Genomic DNA, 5,420 nt, shown 5'->3' on the forward strand with positions numbered 1-5,420 from the left:
GCAGGGCTCGTCCGAGTCTGTGTATTCACGCTGCTTGAGACCTGGTGTTCATGGGTTTGCAGCTGGTCCCTGGGTGTTGTGATTGTAGGGTCCTGGGAGGAATCCAAGTTCTTCCCAGTTGAAGGTAAGGCTAGGCTTCTGATCACAGCCACTCTCCCCTTCAAGATGGCGCAGTCTCTGCAGTAGAGCCAGCCACTCTGGGAGAGATTTCAGTAGCAGTAGAGGCTACCGGGTCAGGGGAGCCCAGTCCGGCAGTCCCCAACAGTCCCTTGGAATATAGCTGTCCCTCCCTTACAAATAGACACTCCCCTCACGTCCACACTCTCTCCTTTCATTCTCTCACTTACACACTATCTTGCAGCCTGCCTTCCTGTCAGCAGCCATCTTCTCGCCATTCTCTGGTTGTTTTGTTGTTTTTGTTTGTTTGTTTTTTGTAAGAAGGAATAATAGGTCAAATCCACAAGAGTAAAGTGTTTGTTTTTAACCAAAATTTCTTTTGTCCCAAACCTTACAAAGATTTTGGAAAAAAAAATTGTAAAGACTTGACAACCTAAATATCGTTAAGATGTATTTGTCTGATATACATTGCTTCTAGTCTATGCATACTGTGATTTTTTATGTAGACTCTTAAAATATAAAATTTGTGATAATTGTTTACATGTAATATACCTATTAGATGAATTTCACTCTCTTCCTTAAAATACATATCTGTATATATGAAAGCCTAAGCGACCGATCGACCAGCAACCGGCTGACCTGCTGGTAGCTATGATGCACACTGACCACCAGGGGGAAGACACTCAACACAGAAGTGGAAAACAAGGCATGGAAACATGGAACAGACTGATGCATCGCAGAAGGAAGGGGGTAGGGAGGAGGGCAGGAAGAGATTAACCAAAAATCTTATATGTATACCAATAAAAGGGTAATATGCTAATTAGACTGGATCGACCAGACATCTTCTGGTCATTCAGTCCTGCTTCTGGACAAAGCCACAGTGGTGGGGGCTGAGGCAGAGGTTATTAGGGGCGATCAGGCCAGCAGGGGAGGGCGGTTAGTGGCAATCAGGCTGGCAGGCAGAGGTGGTTAGGGGCGATCAGGCAGGCAGGCAGGTGAGTAGTTAGGAGCCAGTGGTCCCGGATTGCAAGAGGGATGTCTGACTGCCGGGATCGGGCCTAAACTGGCAGTTGGACATTCCCTGAGGGCAGGAAGAGATTAACCAAAAATCTTATATGTAAGATTGGAGAGGGTGCAGGCCAGGTTGAGGAACCTCCCACCCCCGGTGCATGAATTTCGTGCACCGGGCCTCTAGTAAATAAATAAAGAGGGCCATTAACCCTCTGGCAGTGAAGGGCTAGAAAGCAGAGCAGTTTGCTCTCTCAATACCAGGTAGATGGACCATTTTTTCTAAGAGGAATGAAGAGATCTGGATAGAGCAAGTGAAGTTTGAGCTTTAAAGATGAAAGGGACAGGCATTTGAGGCAGAAGGAGCTTGCCTCGAACTCGCTCTGTGACCTTGGGTGAGTCATTTTACCTTTTTGAGCCTTGTGTTCCTTTTATGTAAGATGAGGGCAATAGCAGTACAATAAGCCCTCACTTGATGTCGCTGATAGATTCTTGGAGCTGCAGCAAAATGATGGCCTCTAATGAACCAATTTTACCATGGGCTAATTGATATAAACAAGAGAATTTCCTATGGCATTTCATCAAATTATAACAAAATGACATTGAACTCAACAATGTTATTCCAGGACCTGCTGGACTAAATTCCTAGAATATTATAAAGGTTCAGTTAAGATATGCAAATGAAGCACTTAGCACAGGGCCTGGCACATAGGAAATGCAGAGAAAACATTAGCCGTTAGCATAATATTTATATGAGGAGGAGATGATGGAACTGAACATGTTCGGATTATCTACTTAACAAACACCTGTATGTGTAATTCAAGACCTAGACCAATTGGGAACATCTCCTATTCCTCTCCCTCCAACTAGGAGCGGGCCGGCTCCTCGTCAGGCAGCCCTGTACGACCCTGGGGCGGGTGCTGCGGTGTCCGCACCAGCTCTCCGTCAGAAAGGGGCCCTGTGTCCCCCGCTGCCTGGACTATTGGCTGCAAAGGCTTCAAGCTCCCTCTGGGAATGCCATTAGCCGAAGGCGGATGCCTTGTCCAAGTCCATGACCTTGCTGGGAGCAGCCCACATTCTAGGGCAGGGTGGGAACCATTTTTCTGCCAAGGGCTATTTGGATATTTATAACATCATTCGCTTAATATAATTCACTTAATATAAATTTATGTTGCTGTGAAAAAAAGCTCCTAGATTTATTGAATTTCTAATCCCGCCTGCGATTGCCTTGGCAGGGCCCGACCAAGTGACTTCTGGGGCTTTATATGGCCGGTGGGCAGGACAGTCCCTGCCCCTGTTCTAAGGGATGGGAGACAACTTGGAAGGCCCATCCAGCTCAGCCCTCCACAGAGCGGCAGAGCGGCAGCTGGGGACTCTGTTGTGACTGCATCTCCTCTTATCTCTGCCTTCTGCCCAGCCTCGCTTCGTCATTCCTTTGCAAGCATCAACCTCCTGCATGCAGACCCAACTTCAGACACGTCCTCTGCATCTCCTCCATGTCTGCTTCCTCAGAAAACACGGGGGACTTCAGGAGGGCAGGGCCGGGTGCTCACCTCACCGGTGTCCCCAGCATCGGCACGGAACAACGCAGTGTATTAAGGTTAGTCCAGAGCCCTGAGGTGTTCCCACATGAGAGGTGTGGCTTCCAGGTGCAGGTGGCTTCTGGGCTGAGTCCAGTGCCAGCCCTGGGGGTGCCAACTTGATTGACCAGCTAAGCCCAGGGGGCTCTGCTCAGGGGATGGGTTCTCATCAGGAGGCGGCAGGTTCCTGAAGAGGGTGGTGATCATGAGCCCTCAGTGCCTCTAAGGGACGTGTGATATAAGCTGCGCATGGAGAAGAAGGCAAAGGAGAGGGGAGTAGGCAGCCATTTCCCTCAGTGCAGAGGACGGCAAGGTGGAAGGAGGCAAGGCTGACCCTGGCGTCTCCAGCCTGAGTGGGCAGCGAGACGGGGCACAGTTACCTCCCACACAGCTTCTGGTGGTGGGAGGTGGAGAGGAGGGGCAAAGCCTTTGCAAACTCACATCGGGATTGATCGGACAGGCACTGGGGGAGAGGTAGGAGCTGAAATGCAGACAGCCCCCTGGGTAGAGTCGGGTGAGAGCAGAAGGCTGGAAATCCGACCTGGGGATGGAGGTAGAGGAATGGGCACTGGTGGCCCTGATGGGAGGTCGAGGGGAAGTGAGACAGAGGAGAGTCAAGGAGGTGTCAGAAGTCAGAAGGGTCAATGCTGTGTGGATATCGAGGAGACTGAGGCCACGGGGTCCCTGGGCATGGTCTGGGGGTGCTCCTGGTGGCCTTGGGGGATTGGCTAGAGCAGGGATTGAGACTATGGGGTTTAGAATCAGGGCTGGGTTCAGTTTCTAGCTCTTTTACTTGCTGCCTGTGTGTCCTTGGGCAAATCACTTAACCTCTCTGGTCTCTGTATCCAGATCTGTGAAATGTGATTGTCACAGGGACTAAAGGATGCAATAGCTGGACTGTGCTTGGCAGTGCCTTGCTGTGAGGAGTGCCAGTCACAGGCAGCTGGCAGGGCCACAGGTGGAGCAGCTTCTGTGGCAGGCAGGAGCGGGAGGCGAGGACACTTAGAGGGGACCAGGGCCAGAAGGTTTGTAAGGCTGGGGCTGGGGTTCGCTGTGGCAGGAGGGGCCCAGGAGTGGGCGGAGCCGAAGATTGGAATGTGGGAAGGGGGAGCTATGGTGGAGGTGTGGCAGGGGCAGGGGCGGAGAGGGGAGAGCCTGGAAGTATCCGGTCCCTCCAGGCTCAGAGGCGGGACTCCAGCTGGCAGTGGCAGGAAGCCGTCTGCCCTCATCCTGCATCTGCTCATGGCCATATACTATGGGCTAACACAGGATTCAGTCACTAAGCAAACGGGATAAAGAAATAATTGAAAAATGGGTCCCTGCCCAGAAGGAGTGCAGTTGCTCCCTGTGCTACCGCCCGCCTCCTGCTCCCTGAGGAAGGGCAGAGCCGGGCAAGTAAGGACATCTGCTTAGGAGGTGAGAAAGGCCACCTTGGACAGAGCAGGAAGTTAGTCGTGACAGTGGAAGAGCCTTTGTCTCTTGAACAGGAGGAGGGAGAACACCCCAGTGTTCCCTGGGGTGGAGGAGCAGGAAGGACAGGCAGGCTCACAAGCCCTGAACGTTGACCTGAACTCAGGGCCTCCCCGGGGAGGCCGTGCTCACAGCCCAGCTGGAGTGGCCAGGGCTGGGCTGGGCTTCAGGCTTCGGGCGGGCGGAGGGGGTCTATGTGAGGAGCACAATGGTTTTGTCTGCAGGACAATTCTTCTGTCTCTTGGCCCCTGCAACTCTCATCCTCATGTTGGACTCTCAGCACCGCCTCCCCAACCCCCTGCCCACACACCAGACATCCGCCTTGGGCCCTCCCTGGTGGGCAGGAAGTCGGGGTGATGGTTATCCAGGCACAGCCCTGGGGGAGAACAGGTTTTCTGGTGGTGGGGTGTGCGGAGGACGGATGGGAATGCCCACCCTGCCCATAATCCCCTCCAAAACCTTTACAAAAAGCTCAGTGCTGTATGTAAATTCCGTTCTGATGTGTCTCTGGGCTGCTTCAGACCTGGCCTTGGACTCCATCCACACCTCTCACCCAGGCGCCCATAGCCCAGACTCCATCCGCACCCCTCACCCAGGTGCCCACAGCCCAGACTCCATCCGCACCCCTCATCCAGGCACCCACAGCCCAGACTCCACCCGCACCCCTCACCCAGGCGCCCACAGCCCAGACTCCATCCCCACCCCCCACCCAGGCACCCACAGCCCAGACTCCACCCGCACCCCTCACCCAGGCGCCCACAGCCCAGACTCCATCCGCACCTCTCCCACTTTTGGTTGTTAAATGCACCAAAGCAGAAACTGTGGGCTTTCCTTCAGCTGGGCCTTCCCATCCACAAGCACTGCACCAGGCACCCACTGGGGCTCACGCGCTTGCTTGTCCTCCCTCTCAACACAGCCAGGGCAGCTCCAGATGGAGCTCCCAGCTGCAGTCAGTCAGGGGGGACTGCTTGTCCACTCCTCCGTCTCTAGACCAGAACAGTGTGTCCCAGGACTCCTCCATGCACTTGTTCAGATTCCTGGCCTCACCCCAGAGCCACAGAACCAGAACCCCGGCATCAGCACTGCACCGAATAACCAGCTGCCTGCCCTGAAGGGGGAGTGTCCCCCGGAAGGACAGCTTCCTCCACATGAAACAGCTACGGAAGGGTCCTGGGTTTTACAAAAACTAACAACATTGGAGCTCTCCAAATAGGATATGCAAGGATTTGTTTGATAAGCATTGAG

The sequence above is a fragment of the Eptesicus fuscus genome, chromosome 11 (assembly GCF_027574615.1).
Source record: "Eptesicus fuscus isolate TK198812 chromosome 11, DD_ASM_mEF_20220401, whole genome shotgun sequence".
In the NCBI taxonomy this organism is placed as follows: domain Eukaryota; kingdom Metazoa; phylum Chordata; class Mammalia; order Chiroptera; family Vespertilionidae; genus Eptesicus; species Eptesicus fuscus.